General features: G+C 40.2%; 1 protein-coding gene across 2 annotated transcripts in view; it reads right to left on the bottom strand.

Annotated features, from left to right (window-relative positions):
- Window positions 1-20,846, bottom strand: part of g3bp1 (GTPase activating protein (SH3 domain) binding protein 1) — a 67,402-nt gene extending 46,556 nt beyond the window's left edge. The window contains exon 1 of one of the 2 annotated variants that reach the window (XM_028812630.2): window positions 20,691-20,846. The gene's annotated coding sequence lies outside the window, so the exon portion shown is untranslated. The remainder of the gene's footprint in view (window positions 1-20,690) is intronic. The other variant, XM_028812629.2, reaches the window with a different exon arrangement.
- Window positions 20,847-21,261: the final 415 nt, after the last annotated feature.

Genomic DNA, 21,261 nt, shown 5'->3' with positions numbered 1-21,261 from the left:
AAGGAGAAGGCTGGCTTGCTGGTGCTGGCAAGCTGCGTATTCTGCTTGTCGCACTGTGTGTCAATTATAGTGCATCCAGAAAGTATTCACAGCGCATCACTTTTTCCACAGTTTGTTATGTAACAGCATTATTCCAAAATGGATTAAATTCATTTTTTTCCTCAGAATTCTACACACAACACCCCATAATGACAACATGAAAAAAGTTTACTTGAGGTTTTTGCAAATTTATTAAAAATAAAAAAATTGAGAAAGTTCATGTACATAAGTATTCACAGCCTTTGCCATGAAGCTCAAAATTTAGCTCAGGTGTATCCTGTATCCCCTGATCATCCTTGAGATGTTTCTGCAGCTTAATTGGAGTCCACCTGTGGTAAATTCAGTTGATTGGACATGATTTGGAAAGGCACACACCTGTCTATATAAGGTCCCACAGTTGACAGTTCATGTCAGAGCACAAACCAAGCATGAAGTCAAAGGAATTGTCTGTAGACCTCCGAGACAGGATTGTCTCGAGGCACAAATCTGAGGAAGGTTACAGAAATATTTCTGCCGCATTGAAGGTCGCAATGAGCACAGTGGCCTCCATCATCTATAAGTGGAAGAAGTTCGAAACCACCAGGACTCGGAGCTGGCCGGCCATCTAAACTGAGCGATCGGGGAGAAGGGACTTAGTCAGGGAGGTGACCAAGAACCCGATGGTCACTCTGTCAGAGCTCCAGAGGTCCTCTGTGGAGAGAGGAGAACCTTCCAGAAGGACAACCATCTCTGCAGCAATCCACCAATCAGGCCTGTATGGTAAAGTGGCCAGACGGAAGCCACTCCTTAGTAAAAAAAAAGGCACATGGCAGCCCGCCTGGAGTTTGCCAAAAGGCACCTGAAGGACTCTCAGACCATGAGAAAGAAAATTCTCTGGTCTGACGAGACAAAGATTGAACTCTTTGGTGTGAATGCCAGGTGTCACATTTGGGGGAAACCAGGCACCGCTCATCACCAGGCCAATACCATCCCTACAGTGAAGCATGGTGGTGTCAGCATCATGCTGTGGGGATGTTTTTCAGTGGCAGGAACTGGGAGACTAGTCAGGATAAAGGGAAAGATGACTGCAGCAATGTACAGAGACATTCTGGATGAAAACCTGCTCCAGAGCGCTCTTGACCTCAGACTGGGGGGGGGGCGACGGTTCATCTTCCAGCAGGACAACGACCCTAAGCAAACAGCCAAGATATCAAAGGAGTAGCATCAGGACAACTCTGTGAATGTCCTTGAGTGGCCTAGCCAGAGCTCAGACTTGAATCCAATTGAACATCTCTGGAGAGATCTTAAAATGGCTGTGCACCGACGCTTCCAATCCAACCTGATGGAGCTTGAGAGGTGCTGCAAAGAGGAATGGGCGAAACTGGCCAAGGATAGGTGTGCCAAGCTTGTGGCATCATATTCAAAAAGACTTGAGGCTGTAATTGCTGCCAAAGGTGCATCGACAAAGTATTGAGCAAAGGCTGGGAATACTTATGTACATGTGATTTCTCAGTTTTTTTATTTTTAATAAATTTGCAAAAACCTCAAGTAAACTTTTTTCATGTTGTCATTATGGGGTGTTGTGTGTAGAATTCTGAGGAAAAATATGAATTTAATCCATTTTGGAATAAGGCTGTAACATAACAAAATGTGGAAAAAGTGATGCGCTGTGAATACTTTCCGGATGCACTGTATTTAAAAGCTTGTACAGCAGCTGTCCTTTTGCCACTTCGTGTCTCTGCCGCTCGCATTGTGAAGTGGTGGGTGGATGGGTACTTAATGCAAGCTAAGGAGAAGCGGTCATCTTCTTGTCGCTTGTTGTTGTTGTTTTAAGAGCTGGGAGCACATGAAGCGTGTCTGCCAAAAGCATTCCAACAACTGCTAGCTTAGATGTCCGTGAACTTGTTTTAAATGTTGTCTCACTGCCTTGTCTCACACAACGTTAGAAGTGTCTCTTGCAGGACGTCAAATTGTCTTCTGAGAAGATCACGTCTCATCTCCCTTCCAAGGTTTTTTTTATAATAGAGAGATGCCAAAGAGCCGCGGGCCTCACTTTACCACAGTTCCACTTTACTTCAATATACTTTTCTTGCAAAAGGGTACTACTGGCAACATACAGAGCTGGACAAACTGGGCCAGGCTACCTTATCCACAACAACAATCTCAAGATACTGCTGGGGAATTAGATTAGCTACCATGCTAGTTGAGAAATGCAATTCATGAAATATGGTGCCATTTACACCCCCAGAAGACACAAACGGAACTTTTTAACTACATGCCCAAGTGACATAAAACAGTCTCTTCACAATACAGTGAAGCAGCAGATCTGAAATACAGAAGTAGGCAAGAAAAGAACTCTCCTTGTCCAGAAAACTGAGCCCCAAAATCATACGCAGAACCTGATTTCAAGCTGTCTTTTTTTAACTTCATGCTGAGAGCTTTCAGTCTCCATTGCATGCTGCAGTCAACTTTTAATGGTGATTTCAAGTGCACACTCTAGTGTCAGGTTCACACGGTCACATTTTATTCTTAAAATTCATTCCGTCAAAAACCCCCTAACAGCAGCTGCCTTGCGTTTACTTTATCACGTTTACTAAGGATCATAAGTGAGAATGGGGACCAGGAGTGGAACCAACAGAAAAATCAAAAACTTCATTCAAAAGTATTAACTACCGGCTTCACTACCACAGAGGGGCACAGGATTCACAAACCGTCACTGCACTGCTTTACCTATCAATTTCATGGCTGCACCCACATCTACTAGTAAATAAGCTTGAAAGACAAACTTTCATTATGGCTAGCCATTGACCCCTTAACAGCAGACAATCACCATCCCAAACCCCCTGGCCCATTTGCAGCAAACATGCATTTTTTTGCTAATATATTTATGTTACTACAAGCCTCTCACCTTTACTCACGGGTCAAGAGTCCCACTATTAAGGTCCAGAATTATAGGAATGTACCTTTCTTATTTACTGTGAATGAAGCCTTTCCTGGAAGCAACGGTCAGTAGTATTTTAGCAAAAAAATGCATGCTTTTTGCAAATGGAGCAAAAGACTGGAAAACAGACATATGTATTGAGACTAGAGATGCATGATCTATCGGAAACTGTACTATTGGCCGATGTTCATTAAAAATGACAACATCGAAATCGGTCAGATGTGTACATTTCAACCAATACTGCCAACCGAAATAATTCAGGCTTATCAACATTGTCAGTTCACTAAAAAATTAAATGTTGGTTTCATTGTTCAGTGAGGTGGACATTATGATGCAAAAAAACCATGCATGCAAGCACAGCCCCTTGCGCTCATAAAAAATAAATAAATAAAAAAAGGGGGGGTTTCCTAGTTTTACTGACAGGAGCACTACACGTGTTTACTCATTGGGCAGATATCGTTAGTAAAGCAACATGTCAGCTGTGTGGTCATACTTTTCCGTGAAAAATGAAGACAACATAGTTGCTATCTGCTCTGCCTACAAAAATGAGAATGCGCAGGGACTTTAAATTTGTGATATTGAAAGATTTAATTCTAATTACCCATCTGAAGAACCACTATAACGAATTATACATGGAACTAGTGCTGGGCGGTATACCGGTTCATACCGAAAACCGTTTTTTATTTTTTTTATGATATGGATTTTTCTTATACCGCAGCACCGGTTTAAATTGCCTAAACGACGTTCGGAACATGGCGCAGCGGGAAACTGTTCAAGTGGGGACCTTTTTCACTGCTACATCGCTAAACACAGATTTGTTGCACTAGGGCTCTTTTTCACTGCTACACCATCAAATAGTGGGCGGTAGCATAGGTATGCCGCGCGGTGAAAATGGACAGAGCCGAAAAAAATGAGTCACGTCTGTCGCCTGGAGATGCTTTAGTTTTAAAAGGTCAGATGTGTAAATACTGTTTCTATACTACTGGATAATACTGCAAGCCAAGTTGTACTTGTTTTATTTGTTTTCAATACAGTGTAATGTACCTGGGCACTGTGTAATATTGTGACGACATGTTGACTTTATTCTCGTACTTTGTCAATTTACTAGATTTTCTCAAACCCCATCATAAGTTATATAGCACATTAAATGCTTTGTGTTAAGTGTTCCCCGAGCTCCTTAAACTGACTTCTTCTGCACAAAGAGGAGGCACCGGCAGCGATCGCTGCACAGAATCCATTCACATTATATTCATGCTCTCTGAACATTTAGAATGCCAAGATAAATACTTGATATAAATAAATACTTGATATAAATTCTAAATTTTCAGAGAGCAGGAATATCATACAGTGAATGGATTCTGTATGGTGATCGCTGTCTCGTCTTAGTGCGGAAGAAGTCAGTTTAAGAAGCGTAGTGATTAACAACTGGGTCGGGGACACAACACAAAGCATTTAATGTGCTACATTAACTTATGACGGGGTTTGAGAAAATCTAGTAACTTAAACAATGATTTTAGGATGAAGTTTAGTTTACGACATTCTACTTTAATTATAAAGTAAACTATGAGAATAGAGTGGAAATGTCGACTTTAATCTCGACATAAACGGCGAGAATAAAGTGGAAGTGTCGACACTATTCTCGACGTATAGTTTTTTTTTTTCCTTCCGTGTCCGTATTTTTTTTCTTCACCGTGGCCCTAATACGATTCCGTAGGGCTATACCACAAATACAATTATAAATGCAAGTTGCAGTTGTATTATTTATGTATATAGCTTAGCTCGAAGCAAGGTCCATATTAAAGCAGTTTGCCTAAATGATAGTTCAATTGGTAAAGATGTCATCACCAAGATTGCACTTGTTTTATTTTATTTTAATTTGGTGAATACTGTGTAATGCACCTGGGCTTTTGAAGCCTTGAAGTAATAGTGCAACTATCAGTAATAAATAATAACAATAAAATAAATAATTGTATTATTACTGATAGTTGCACTATTACTTCATAAATAATAACAATAAAATAAATAATTGTATTATGAAGTAATAGTGCAACTATCAGTAATAATACAATTATTTATTTTATTGTTATTATTTATTAGTTTAAATATTATGCAGTTTAATGATGGTAAAGTTGTTTAAAAAGTCACTTTAACGTGTCAGTGGACAGAGATTGTTAACATTAACAGAAAGTGTAGTTGTTTTACAAAAAATATTTATTTATTCCTTTTCTAAGACATGTTCAGTGCAATACAACTTTTGACAAGCACTTCTGGATATTTTCCTAAGTCTAAATACCTCTTTGGATGGTTGAAAATATGTTGTCAAAATTATAATTTAAGTTTTTGCAAAATTTGTTAAATAAAAAGGTTCTATATTTTGACTGCATCTGTCATGCAATGCGATTTCCTTCTCTTCATTAGTGCCACCCCCTTGAAAAGTATCACTTTATGGGGCAATGCAAACCTGTATTAATACTTGTGTGCACATTAAAATGTTTTTTTTGTACAATGTACAATGCTCTTGACAGTGGAATAGATTATTCTTAGCCAGTAATTGCAGTGGAAAATGTGTTTAACATCCACTCATGCATGGGAAAAAAATACCGTCAAATACCGTGAAACCGGGATAATTTAGAAAAATACCATGATATAGAATTTTGGTCATACTGCCCACCCCTACATGGAACTTTAGCAACTAATGCTACTAAAATGAAAGTTAAATCAGATGCTAGCGGTAGTTTCATACAGCAAACCCTTCAGCATGTGAAGACATTTCCTCATTACAGCACCAGAGCTAAAGGCATAACTACTAACCAACCTTTTTCCCTAGATGAGGACGAGGGATTTCGCCAGCTACATCATCATTCAGAACCTCGGTACATTCTTCTAAGCCGGGGATACTTTGCAGATGTCTCACTGCCTGCATTATATGATGTGATTGTTTCTTAAAAGCTCGTGAATATGTGTAGCAATGTCACCAGCATTAGCTTCACTACAGATATGTGGAGCTCAGACGTCAGTCCCATGAGTCTAATGGCACACTGGACTGACAAAAATGTTGAGGCAAAAAGTTCTCATTATGCAACTTTCATTGCACAAGCTTTCGATTCCATGTTAACGAAGTGAAACATTTCAAAAAGTAATGTGCAAGTTGTGCTTTGTGACAACGCTCGCAATATGGCAATGCTATGGAAGAAAGTGGCATTAAAAGTTCAAACTGCAAGGCTCACACTTTGTAGCTTTCTGTAAATGAAGGCTTATTGAGTCAGAGAAGCATCCAAGACTGTTTTGCCATTGGGATGCGAATAGTTACTCATTTTAAGCATGTGGCTGAGAGAAACACAAACAGACCTTGGTACCCTAGCAAGAATGCTTCAGCAGGATGTGCCGACATAAGCGCGCATTCATTTATAACTGCGGATTTGATTCTGTCTGTTGAATTACAAAAGTCTGCCTAGCAAGTGTGACAAGACAGATTCTGCAGTTCAGATGGCGAAAATCACACTTTTGGAGACTGTCAAAAAACGCTTCAGTGGTGCATTCTCCGAACCACTATACTATCAATCTACTGTCTTTGATCCATGGCACAAAGATCAATTTTGTGACCGAGATACCAAAAAACAAGCACAAGAAGCACTTGAGAAAACTGGTCAAGAAGTCAGCTGGTGAAGGAAATGCAAAAAGCAACAGCAAATCACAAGAGAAAAAGATTTACACTCTCAGATGTTGCTGCTTCATTGCTGGAGATGTATGAAAAAAATTCTTGAAGAAAATTTGTATGCGGCTGCAAAACCACATTCAACTGCCGCCGAGTTAAAATAACAGAATCATAAAATTATTAACAATTTTCATACTAATTAGGATGATCAGACGTCCAGAATTTAAAAAAAAAATGTTACAGATTTAATAAAAAAAAAGGCCATACACTGCAGCTTCCTAATATCCAATCCGTAGCCTCGTGCATTTTCCGGAAACTCACAGTCGGCACGATAGTGCACGAGTGTGGGGCAGACTGCTCCGCAAACATTAGCTGAGAAAATAGGTCAAGGTTTTTAAACTTTATTTGCCAGATTGTCAACAAAACTTATTTCAGTGGCGCAGTTTGGGGGTTTTTCCCATTTTAGTCGAGTCGCTGTGGAAAAATATTGGAAGAATTTAATTTAGTGGGTACTTAACAAAGAGGAACACGTTCGCCCGCATGCCAGAATGCAGCGTCAAGTTTTGTACCTTGTGAAAGATGCGTCTCTTGTGTATAAAAAAACCTTCAACCTGAGCCTGGAACAGGGGAGAGTCCCGAGGCTTTGGAAAACATCTTGTATCACCCCAGTCCCAAAGGTATCACATCCTAGTGAGCTGAATGACTTCCGGCCTGTCGCTCTGAAATCGCATGTGATGAAGACCATGGAGCGGCTGCTGCTTAACCACCCGAGGCCACAGGTCTGTCACGCCCTCGACCCTCTGCAGTTCGCATACCAGGAGAAGGTGGGAGCGGAGGATGCCATCATCTACATGCTACACCGATCCCTCCCCTACTTGGACAGAGACAGCGGTGCTGTAAGAATTATGTTTCTGGACTTCTCTAGCGCCTTCAACACCATCCAACTTCTGCTCCTTAGGGACAAGCTGACAGAGATGGGAGTAGATTCATACCTGAAAGTCCACGATCCATGCTATCTTAAAGACAGACCTCAGTATGTGCGCCTCGGGAACTGCAGTTCTGACATTGTGGTCAGCAACACAGGAGCGCCGCAGGAGACTGTACTTTCTCCGGTCCTGTTCAGCCTATATACATCGGACTTCCAATACAACTTGGAGTCCTGCCATGTGCAAAAGTTCACTGACGACACTGCTATCGTGGGCTGCATCAGGAGTGGGCAGGAGGAGGAGTATAGGAACCTAATCAAAGACTTTGTTAAATGGTGCGACTCAAACCATCTACACCTAAACACCAGCAAAACCAAGGAGCTGGTGGTGGATTTTAGGAGGACCAGGCCCCTCCTGGACCCCGTGATCATCAGAGGTGACTGTGTGCAGACCTATAAATACCTGGGAGTGCAGCTGGATGATAAATTGGACTGGACTGCCAATATTGATGCTCTGTGTAAGAAAGGACGGAGCCGACTATACTTCCTTAGAAGGCTGGTGTCCTTCAACATCTGCAATAAGATGCTGCAGATGTTCTATCAGACGGTTGTGGCGAGCGCCCTCTTCTACGCAGTGGTGTGCTGGGGAGACAGCATAAAGAAGAGGGACACCTCACGCCTGGACAAACTGGTGAGAAAGGCAGGCTCTATTGTAGGCATGGAGCTGGACAGTTTGACATCCGTGGCAGAGCGACGGGCGCTGAGCAGGCTCCTGTCAATCATGGAGAGTCCACTGCATCCACTAAACAGTATCATCTCCAGACAGAGGAGAGCTTCAGTGACAGACTGCTGTCACTTTCCTGCTCCACTGACAGACTGAGGAGATCGTTCCTCCCCCACACTATGCGACTCTTCAATACCACCCTTGGGGGTAAACGTTAACATTATTCAAAGTTATTATCTGTCTATACCTGCATTGTTATCACTCTTTAATTTAATATTTTCTTTATCAGTATGCTGCTGCTGGAGTATGTGAATTTCCGCTTGGGATTAATAAAGTATCTATCTAAACTGTTAAAGATTTTAAGGCAAGATCTACTCCAGTTTTAATGTAAGCATTACTTTAAAACAATCACCCTAAAATATACAGCAGTCTCTCAATATTTCAAGGCATACCTGTGTTAGAAAGTGTTTCATTGTGGAACAGCTTGTGCTGCATCTCTTAAAAGTGCATCACACTTTATAGAATTCCCATTATATGACACAAATTTATACGTGAAGCTTTCAAAGTCACAAGTTTTTATTAATGGCGGTGGTTGGTACAGGCGGTTGTCCCGTTTTTCTTTACCACATATCTGGTCAATCTAATAATTTATTACAATACAGGTAAACTTTTTTTTTCAGCTGAATAACTATCAGAGCAAGCCCTCTATTTCCAGAAATAACTGCACCCTCCAGTATTGGAAAAGCAATGCACGAGTTCAAACAGGTGCCATTAATACAGGTAACAAGTGGAGGACAGAGGAGCCTCTTACAGAAGAAGTTACAGGTCTGTGAGAGCCAGAAATCTTGCTTGTTTGTAGGTGACCAAATACTTATTTTCCACCATAATTTGTAAATAAATTCTTTAAAATCAGACAATGTGATTTTCTGGATTTTTTTCATTTTGTCTCTCATAGTTGAGGTATACCTATGATGAAAATTACAGGCCTCTCTCATCTTTTTAAGTGGGAGAACTTGCACAATTGGTGGCTGACTAAATACTTTTTTGCCCCACCGTAAGTAAAGAATTCCCTCCTACTACCCAAATGGACATTTTTGAAAATTGGTTGCCATTATGCAGCATGGGCTGCCATTAGGATCTATTATGACATTTTTTTCCTGTTGCATGAAAATATTTTTTTTCAGTCATCAATACAAGTTACATGGGGTAAATAACAAAAACACAACATTTTTTTAGATGGAGCACTCCTTTAATGTCAAGCGTGCAAAAAATGAGCCCCTTTCACAAGATAATACTGCACATGGTGATTACCTGGACTGGGTAGACTTCCCTACTCTAATGTAGCACATCATGAGAGAAATCTTCAGCAGACATGGCAAAATAAGCTCCCAGGTCAATCAAATACCATAGACATTTGTTAAAGTGGCCAAGAGGTACACCTCAATGAAATTTCAACTTGCAAAGTGGAAACTGACAGGTATTTGCTCTTTTTCTGAATAGCCTTTCAAGATCCAAATTGGCTATCTATAGACTTTACAGATCTACTGGGAGACTTCAATAATTACTTGGGGAATACCAGGGTATTGCTGCATCCAGGAGTTGAATGTGGAGTGGAAGTGACTACAGTGTCAAGTAGGAGAGGTTTAAGGCTCATTAACATCCGATTGATCATGATGTAAAGTGAATAGGAAATCTCTTGTCTTTGTGCAAGCTGTCCGACGCGCAGGACCAAACTGCTGGCTTGAAATCTTAACCCAGGGTTTGCCAGTGCAAAGAGTACAGTATGCTAAAACAAAAACACATTTGTGTTTTTTTGTCTTTATTCTTGTATGATCTACTTATTCACATGTAAAAAGTAGAATGACGAACCTGATGTTTTGGCCACATGGCAGCTCAGGCTGATGGAGCAAATTGTTCAAGTAATTCAAACACTCTTCCTCTACAATAAGAAGCATGAACTGCATTTAAACTGTCAGCTTATGAATCTGAAGAACTGTATAAGTGTATTGCATCTTCAAGCCGAAAACCAAAGCAGTAGTTTAACAGGGATGTTGCTTGCTCACATGTATCAGGACAACTTGATACTCCAATAAAATGACGTATTAGAGACAGATGATACTTAATGAGCAAGTGAGCTGAGCCAAACAGCAAGCAATAAGAATAGGAAGGTAAAGGTCACACCATTCCTTTTAGGTGAGATCGATTAAAAATGCTGAGTTTGAAATGAAGAATAGAAAGCGAGAAGGTAGAATGAAGAGAAACAGAAGGCATGAAAAGAAAACTAAAAGTTGAGAGTGTGGAATGAGGAAAATGTGACATCTTGAAGGCGACATTAAAAATGCAGAATGTGAAGTCAAGAATTCACATTAAAAATCCAGAATATGAAATGAAAACTGATGGACAAACCCAGTGCAGTCTTGAATGGCAGGTGGCTGCAATCCCTGTGCGCAAGGCAGCTGCTCTTAGGGGGTTTTGATGGCATGAATTTAAGAATAAAATGTGAGTATGTGAACCTGACACTAGAGCGTGCACTTGAAATCTCCATTAAAAGTTTACTGCAGCATGCAATGGAGATTGAAAACTCTCAGCATGAAGTTAGGCTAGCTGTTCTTTGTCTAGGACTGTGTTTTGAGAACATGGCTAAACTCTTCTTACAGTCTATCCTGTCACTTCTGTTTAAATTGTATATTTTCAACCTATTATATGTAGCATAAGCTGTAAAAACTTCAGAGTACGCATGACAAACTTGTATTTTGACAACTTCATGTGTGACAATCTTATTTTGAAAACTTTATGCTACCCATCAAGTATGTCCCCTCTTACTTGACATTTGGCTCCTGTTTGCAGAGGTACATACTTGGACCTACCTTGAAAAAAATAGAAGGAACATCACGCCTAGTTTGAATCACAGTTTTGAATTCTTGTGAAATTTTTGTGCTAGCCATTTATTGCTGATAACAACAACTATGTTCAAACAATGCTCTTCATAGAGTACTTTCAGCCAAAATTTGTGTCATGTTGAAAGCTGTATACTCTGCACATCCAGGTAAAGAAAGGGATATGGAACAGATAAAGAAAATGTCCAACAATCACCACTTAAAGCAGACACCACTGGCTGAACAAACCTGCAAGACTAAAATGGGAAGCAGTTCTTCTGCATGTAACCTTGACTGAATCCCATTCGATACCTTGGTAGTGGAGGGACCTACAGCCTTGGCCAAAAACTGTTTGGCACCTGATTTGGGACCCACAGCTGGGCACCCATGGTATGGTAAGCTGTTTTAAAAGAAATTGACCACCTTTGCAAAATAGGAGGATCTCCAAACTGGACTAGAAGGAACAAGTTGTTTAAAAAAAAAAAAAAAAAAAAAAAAAAAAAACCCTATCTGCAGCTGTACAGGCCTAAGCAAAGAACTGTGTGTGGAAAAAGTGTACGGCCTTCAAGGAGTTCTAGCAATCGATGGGACAACTTAAACTGAGGAGGTCAAGAGGTGGAAGGAAATTGACATACTGGTTGAGACTTGGTCCATTTCCATATAAAAAATCACTGCATGGATTAAAAAGGCTTTACAGTGGCAAAGCAAGAGAGACAGATGGGACCTGACCATACATGGGGGTAAAAAAAGCAATGTATTCTGGCATATGCATTTAATCTTCAACAAAGAAACTAAGGACAGTGCAAAGACTCAGAAACTGGGGTGGTTTTCTCTCCACCCAATTATAACATTTACGTTATATTTATTACCTTAGTAGATGCTTTTTTCTTCCAAAGCAGTTTACAAAAGAGATTCTCATAATTGAGTAACAAAACTTTGGGAACTGATTGTGAGCAAAGTGCTTATAGAACAAGATTATAAAATTGAAAAGTATAAAAAGAAGGTGTACTCCAGTTACTTTAGGACAACCCACCTCCACATCCATGACATGGCCTATGGTGCTGTCTCCAACAGAGAACCCTTGATCCTGGAGGAACAATGCACTACCAAAACAGAACATCAAACAGTGGTATTAACTACAGTGGTGTGAAAAACTATTTGCCCCCTTCCTGATTTCTTATTCTTTTGCATGTTTGTCACACAAAATGTTTCTGATCATCAAACACATTTAACCATTAGTCAAATATAACACAAGTAAACACAAAATGCAGTTTTTAAATGATGGTGTTTATTATTTAGGGAGAAAAAAAATCCAAACCTACATGGCCCTGTGTGAAAAAGTAATTGCCCCCTTGTTAAAAAATAACCTAACTGTGGTGTATCACACCTGAGTTCAATTCCCGTAGCCACCCCCAGGCCTGATTACTGGCACACCTGTTTCAATCAAGAAATCACTTAAATAGGAGCTGCCTGACACAGAGAAGTAGACCAAAAGCACCTCAAAAGCTAGACATCATGTCAAGATCCAAAGAAATTCAGGAACAAATGAGAACAGAAGTAATTGAGATCTATCAGTCTGGTAAAGGTTATAAAGCCATTTCTAAAGCTTTGGGACTCCAGCGAACCACAGTGAGAGCCATTATCCACAAATGGCAAAAACATGGAACAGTGGTGAACCTTCCCAGGAGTGGCCGGCCGACCAAAATTACCCCAAGAGCACAGAGACGACTCATCCGAGAGGTCACAAAAGACCCCAGGACAACGTCTAAAGAACTGCAGGCCTCACTTGCCTCAATTAAGGTCAGTGTTCACGACTCCACCATAAGAAAGAGACTGGGCAAAAACGGCCTGCATGGCAGATTTCCAAGACGCAAACCACTGTTAAGCAAAAAGAACATTAGGGCTCGTCTCAATTTTGCTAAGAAACATCTCAATGATTGCCAAGACTTTTGGGAAAATACCTTGTGGACTGATGAGACAAAAGTTGAACTTTTTGGAAGGCAAATGTCCCGTTACATCTGGCGTAAAAGGAACACAGCATTTCAGAAAAAGAACATCATACCAACAGTAAAATATGGTGGTGGTAGTGTGATGGTCTGGGGTTGTTTTGCTGCTTCAGGACCTGGAAGACTTGCTGTGATAGATGGAACCATGAATTCTACTGTCTACCAAAAAATCCTGAAGGAGAATGTCCGGCCATCTGTTCATCAACTCAAGCTGAAGCGATCTTGGGTGCTGCAACAGGACAATGACCCAAAACACACCAGCAAATCCACCTCTGAATGGCTGAAGAAAAACAAAATGAAGACTTTGGAGTGGCCTAGTCAAAGTCCTGACCTGAATCCAATTGAGATGCTATGGCATGACCTTAAAAAGGCGGTTCATGCTAGAAAACCCTCAAATAAAGCTGAATTACAACAATTTTGCAAAGATGAGTGGGCCAAAATTCCTCCAGAGCGCTGTAAAAGACTCATTGCAAGTTATCGCAAACGCTTGATTGCAGTTATTGCTGCTAAGGGTGGCCCAACCAGTTATTAGGTTCAGGGGGCAATTACTTTTTCACACAGGGCCATGTAGGTTTGGATTTTTTTTCTCCCTAAATAATAAAAACCATTATTTAAAAACTGCATTTTGTGTTTACTTGTGTTATATTTGACTAATGGTTAAATGTGTTTGATGATCAGAAACATTTTGTGTGACAAACATGCAAAAGAATAAGAAATCAGGAAGGGGGCAAATAGTTTTTCACACCACTGTATTTGTTCTTCAGATATGAGGAGTCAAGGGGCTGGCAATTCTGTCTACAGGTTGCTTCTGGACTTTATAAAAAATGCTATTGCCTACATAACCCATCGTACCATCAAAAAAATCCCAAATTCACCTATGGAGTTAGCTTTCACAGTTCACTATTTTTACTTTTGAGTTTATAGACTACAGAGCCATTGGCTGGTCAGCTTTCCCAGTTGAAAGGCACAGTGCAGCTGAAACATAGCAAGCTCGGCTATTCAATGAAAATCCAAGCAAGCTGCTCTGCTAGTTATGTGCAAAATAAATAATGGGATCTTAAATATCACTATTTTGCCTACTAACATCTAAAAGTAATAGAGCAATGCCTGGGCAAATTCAACATTTTTGGGGGTTACGTTCCTAGAGCACCAGCGAATTATGAAAAACCGCGAATTTTGGATGTGGTTAAAAAAATGCCTAGTTTTATAGTATCTCGCAGATAAGTCGAGTGTATTGTTTAAGCCGAAAATTACGAAACTTGTTATGACCTGCATATAAGTCGAGGGCAAAACTTGACAACTGGCTCCAGCAGACCCCCGTGACCCTGTGTTCAGATTTAGTGGGTGGGAAAATGGATGGATGGATGGATAAAACTTGACAGCTATCAGAGATAGAGGGCGACAATCAGCTGTTAATGGTGACAAAACTCACTGTCACGTCACAGGCATTCCCTCTGTGCTTGGAGAAATGCTAGATTCGTTGACTGCAACTAATCCTTGCGTGTGCATGAGTTGCGAAATGTAAACAAAGGCAAGATGCCGTTGATATGTCACAAGGGAGCGAAGCGAGTGCAGAAAAGAAAGCACTCGGCAGACGATGTTTTGCACATTATCGCTGAGTCGGACTCTGATTTTTCAGAATTAGATATTATTGACAGTGATCAATAAAATCGGACACCAGCCGATGCCGCGCCAGCTGATCGGCTGCCAGCTGAAAGCATTTGCACAGCCGATGCAGCTACAGCAAAGTTCGCATGGGAGGAATACCCAGACATTGATCCGTGGGAGCCGAACTGGCTACAGGACTTCACAAGACAGCATGGCTTGCTGTTGGACACAACAGATCACCCACTGCTGGACTACTTCAGGCTGCTCTCTCCTGATGCTGCTTTTCAGCAACTGTCAGACGAGACAAACAGGTAGGCAGAGAAATTTTTTTGAATCGCGGGCTGTGCTTGCATCGCATTGATAGTGTGCGTTGCCTTGGTTCTTTTGATTCCACATCTGGTTGCACGTGACAGCTAATGGTATGTTTGTTATCCAAAACCTGCAAAAGCTAATGCTCAAATTCAAGTTTTTCACAGTTTAAAGAATTATTTAATGAAATTAGAAAAAAACTAGCTAATTAGCAATAGTATTGCTGGCTTATAATTATTTCAAAGACCATGGGAAACGGCAGATGACCGGTGACTGAACACCGTGAAGCGCTGAGTGTACAATGTCATTACCCAAATTCTATGAACAATTGTGTTTCCCTGCGGATAAGTCGATTCTGTTTTTTTGAATGAATTTTAAGGCATAAATTTTTCGACTTATACGCGAGTATCTACAGTAAATCCTAAATATGCCCCCAAAACACTAATTTAATTTCAAACTCAGCTTAACACATTACCTAAAAAAAGAATGTAAAGGTAAACCTGTATACTGTACTGCTAGGTCTCCCGCAGTGCTAGAATGTAAAATACCGACATTACCGCTATATGTACTGTAATTCATGCAAGCATGTTTTCATTGCCAGAAGCCTTAGAAGGTGCAGAGTGTTTCGGTGGGATCTTGGGGCTTTAACCCTTAAACTGCCACATACTTGGGGGTTAATGCATCCCTGGACACCAAATACTTTTTTGTTGCACTTAAGTACACGTCACAATTCACAAGGAAAAAATGAAATTTTAATAGAACACATGCAAAGAGCATCACAATTACTGCAACACTGATCATTTTACACACTGCTAATGAACTGCAAAAACTATTTAAAAAAAACTACTGGAACAATATGTACAAGATGCAACTGATGCCATGGATGAAATTAAGTAAATCACTGAGCCAACTGTGCTTGAAGTGGCAGCACGCAAGCACACAGAGGTAAATGCTGACGCTGGCAGGCTAGTCTAGTGCAGCGGCTCAATCCCAGAGACAGTGAGGCTGCAGGGTGTCACGCTTGGGTCACAGAATTGCAGAGAAACACAGGAGATTGTTGAGAAAGGAACTTTATTCAAACACTTCAAACAAACATGTCTCTTTCAGAAGTAAAACGAGCTCAGTATGCAGTTAGTTCTTGATTAAAGACTAGACAAACATCATAGGAGAGCACAACGGGAGTGGGACCCCCAACAAGAGCAGTGGATGTCTGGGGGAGGAGAGAGAAACAAAGCAACCAACCAAAATGGCCAGGTGCTGTTCAGGCTTATAAGTATGCATAGCATCACGCGAGAAGCACATCATGCAACAGAGCAGCTGCAAGTAAGCCCAGCAAGTAAGGGAGCAATGTGAAAGTAATCTCTCAGCGTTTTTTAAGAGGGGTTTTTTGAGGAATGTCCGTGTCTTCTAGGGGTGTGTTCAGCCCACCCACTCACAAGGGGCAGGTAGTGGGAATGAGCTGGCTCTACGGCACTGACTGATCAGCTCCTGCATGCTTGCAAATGGCACTGGGAAATGACTATAGCTGGTTGTGGCGGTTTAAGGGTTAAGAGAAACAAAATGGAAAACACAAGAACACTCAGCTAGAGATGCATCACAGTCAATCAGCAGCAAGGAGAAATGAATAACGTTGTAGCGGTCCGGTGCTGCCAAGATTCACACCATCGAGAAGACGGTAATTTATTTTTATGGGGGAAGATTCCAGGGATGCACCCAGCCTTGGCCCGATCCACACACACTCAGAGACAAAAACAAAGCAAACCGGCAATCAAACAGCAAATAAAGAATAATGAAAACAAATGAAAACAACGATACCACCCCTGTTCCCCTTACAGCGATTACACATTAAATGCAACAAAGCACCAACAAAACATAGTAAATCATGCAAAACGGCAACGGATGAAATGTAATGATGAAAATAGATAGTCCAGAGATCCGCACGTTGAATGGGAATGTAAAGATAGTCCTACCGCTAGATCCTGAAATGGTGAAGATGGGTGGACGGGTTCAGGAGCGCTTCTTTCTTTGCAGGATGGCCATGAATCCACTTACAGTTCTCATGTACACAGACAGACAATCCAGATGCCAAACACGAAACGATCCAGGACAAAACGAATATGTACAGTTAACCCAACAGAAGGCAGGCAGAGAGACAGGAACTTGAAACACAAAATTACAAAAACTTTTTTTTTTTGCTTTTGGTCACCTGCCCTTTTTTAAAAGCTGCGCTGACATCCTTTGACCCCAATAGCCCCAGCACCCTCGGCAGAAGACCAATCAGAGCCACAGCAGGGACTGCCGAGAGTTGCAGTTTCAAATTCTATTGGCTACTTTCACTATCCCAAGCTGCAAGCTGCATCTCCTCTACAGTTGCTTCCTGTTCTCTCTACAGTACAGTATTGCCACAAAAAAAGCCATAAAAATTGCGGAGGATATTTGTGGTTTCTGCTAACAATTAAGATAGGTTCTAAGGAAAAATCCGCAGATGACCGAGGCCGCAAACTCTGAACCGCAACTTTATGGGGGTTTACTGTAAATGCAAATGCTAAAATACAGACATATTGGGAACATGCACAGATACAGCATGTTGCCGCACCCACCACACAACAATAAAACCTCAGTAGTTCACCTTCATTCAATGTAAAAAAAAAAAAAAAAAAAAAATTAAAAAAAATGATACTGTTGCTGTTTTCAGGCAAGCAGATAGCACACTGTCACATTTACCCAGCTACACAGTATTTTGTTGGGAAAGGACATGCAATAGCAAGATTTTAAAAAAAGTGTAAAAGAACTTTGTCTAGGCATGCATCTTCTAAGCTGTTTCGTAAGCATATACAGCAGACACCTTCAAGTAAAATAGCTTTAAAAAAACAAAAAAGTAATTTGACGAGTATTACAACATGTCAATGCTTTACAGTTTGTCTACTTTTTTTGAAGACTATTAAAAAAAGTTAGAAAAAGAAAAAAAAAAAAACATTTGGATGCATAGAATTTTGCATACTTCTAATAACTTAAGAAAAAGATGATCGCTTTCTTAAATACACCACAATATTCTCTCATACAATGCAATCAAGAAACACCTGCTCTACAGCAAACCTTGAACAAACTGTGTTCCCAACACTACAGGTGACCCTAAACATAGTATAAATTTTGGAAGTCAGCAGATAGGTTAATCAAGATCAATACAGTACAGAGCCCTTCAAATGTCTAAGCACAGGTCAAAAATTGCAACATCGAGGAGTGCAATTTGAAGTGCAATTTGAGGTCATGTTTCCAATCACTTGAACGTAGTGGGTAGTTTATTGAACATTTTACATAATTTGCAAAGCTTTCCATTAGCTAAAAAAAAGGTGGAAATCTACTTCAGCCTGAAATACAGTATTTTTATAGGACCATGGTAGCATCATGTCACTGGGCGGAGAAGTAGTAGTCAGGCAGTATGCTTTTGTAGTGAATGAACTGCACCATAAACACCAAGAATACCAGTTCAGTTCAAACCTGAACCTGTGCAGTTCATATAATTTGCCAATGCTCAAACAAGAGAAAAATGCTTACAAATATTTGTAAGTGGCCATGGGTAAGATGTCAGCTAAAAAAAAATTTTACTCTTCAAAGTTACAATTTTAAAATGCTCATCAGAATGTATTCAGTAATGTAACAGTTTCAAAATATAGGAAGAGTGCTTTTTTTCAGGCACACGCCAAAATCCACTTAATTTCAGAAATTACTTTGTGAAGAGGCCAGTGTTTTTAAATGTTTAATTTTCACTGCATTCCAATTTTTGTTCAAACTGCTACTGCTGATCTTTTCATTCACATCAACAAAAAAAAATACACTGGTAGCTACCATATTCAAAGTAAAATTACTATAGAAACAGTAAACGAGAACCTATCTGCATTTCAAGCTGAAAATACAGTATTACAAGGAGCAAAATGCTTAACTTTCTTTTAAAATTACAGTACAATTCAAGGGGGGGGGGGGTTGCACTCATTAAAACACTACATCTGGAAAATCTAAAAAACTGAAATTTGTACAGCCTGGCAATGAAAACTACAACTGTAGGACGTTAATTTTTATACTACATTGAAATCAGATTAAAACTCCTGAACATGTAAGTCAGCTACACATTTTTTATAACAAAACGTTAACTTGCTAACCATTTTCTTTTTATGTATTTTTTCCACTTTTAGTATCAAAAGTATAAAAGGTATCTATTTAGGCAATGGGCATAAAGCAGGAATATACCTTGATGGAGAGGGAAAAAAAAAGTACTTCATAGCATATGAGCCACAGCAGGCCAATATAGGATTACACATGTTTAACCAGGCCAAACACTCGTCAGGTCGCTGCAAGCAGTCACTTCTAACATGCAATGTGTGACATCGAGCTTTAGATTAACCCTGAAGCAAGCAAACTCCACATGCCAGGTTCAACCATGACCATCTGGTTTCACAATAAAATGTTTTTACTGAGACCTCACTGTCCTTCTGGTGTCCACATATAATGCTAATATATGCCGGAACTTGCCGCCACAACACCAATGAAAAAAAAACAAAACAACTTTTTTATATGTAATAAAGTATACTCATCAGGTACGTGCTATGTGTAACCAGTATATGTAAACTTCAGATGCTTCCATTTCACAAATCTTAACAGCAAAAAATAGGACTGCATCTGAAAACATGCTATACAACGATGGGGCTGTATTTTACGATTAAAAATATGGATCACCGCTAACAGCGGGGATAGGAATTGAGCAAATAAGAGATAACCAGCATTTTTCAATATCTGGTTAGTAAGCAAACAAGTTAAGCATCTACAGATAGTTCCGCATTTCACGGAAAAAATGCAAGGGGCGCACAGACAGGTACTAACAAAGGGCACATGGTGGGGGTCGGTGTAAGACATGCGCCCCCCTACCCCAAATTCCCATGTGCTTCGGAGAGCAATTATTAAGACTTAAAATTTAGACCAACAGGTTAATCTGTCTAAAAAAAAGGCCAGGTTAATTGGGGGGAAAAAAAACACAAATCTCTTCCTCGTGAGAAAGCTAAGATGGTGGTGATACGAATAAGGAGGAAGGGGGGTGGTGGCGGTTGGGGTTTGGGTTGCTGGAGTCCATCACGAACCAAAATGGAATGCGCTTATATGGTATCGGTTAGACAGCAATACAACAGTCACTCTCAAACCTTTCCGAAATGGAAGCAGGTCATGAACTGTGCAAAGACAACACATGGGTGGGGGAAAATACTAGATATGTGGTTGTTGTAGCTTTAACCGAGTAATACGCTAAAATATTACGTCCAATATTAACAATAATGTACACTGGACGGAAAAATATAGCTTGATTGATGGTATGGGAAAAATGTCAACTAAAAGAATTACCGTCTGATGAAATATCAGGCGTACGAAGAGTGAAAAGGCATACCACTTTAAACACAGTACATACAGGTAAAGCCACAATAAATCATAAGAAATAACTAATAATGTACAAATATTAAATATTTCCTCACGTTTAATACACTATGTAACTGCGCCATTTCTTCTCCTTAACGTTAAGGCTTCAACAACACAAAAAGGAAACAGTAAATAGATACAATTAAATTATTATTAATTGATTTATCTTACCTGTAAATCAAACCTATCGTCTAAACAAATTAAAGTGTTAATTTAATTAAAGGGATATGCCAATGAGCACAGGCCAGCGTTACGTCCTATCCAGCAGTTACACAGCGTGCTCTAACCGGCAGCTTCATATACCGAAGAGACAACCTATTTTCTTACTCTTCCAAGCGCCAATGAGGGATCGGAAGTCCGCGAAAATCGGCCAACCACTGAAACAGACTCTAATCCGCTGCAATGTGATGCACCAATGAATCGCCTTTTTGTATCCTGTGCAAAAAATGACACGATATCCTCCAATCTATACTCTTAAATTATGAGAGTGGGCGTGACTTTAGCCGATATAGGCTCCTGTGCAAGATCGTAGCTTACAACTATCCGAGTGACGACAGGATACCATATTTGAAGAGCAGTTTTCTCTATCCAATTAAAAATGTCATTGCTTACGAAAGCTCCAAGTTGATTGGAGCATCAAGGTCAAAAAGAGACTTTTTTTCTTTCTTCTTTTCAAGTTTGTTTGATTTTGTACTGGAAACCCCTGCAAAAGAGTCTGTGTAACCCCAACGGACAAGGCTGG

This window comes from Erpetoichthys calabaricus, chromosome 11 (assembly GCF_900747795.2).
Source record: "Erpetoichthys calabaricus chromosome 11, fErpCal1.3, whole genome shotgun sequence".
In the NCBI taxonomy this organism is placed as follows: domain Eukaryota; kingdom Metazoa; phylum Chordata; class Cladistia; order Polypteriformes; family Polypteridae; genus Erpetoichthys; species Erpetoichthys calabaricus.
This window is presented reverse-complemented; position numbering and strand designations above follow the sequence as displayed.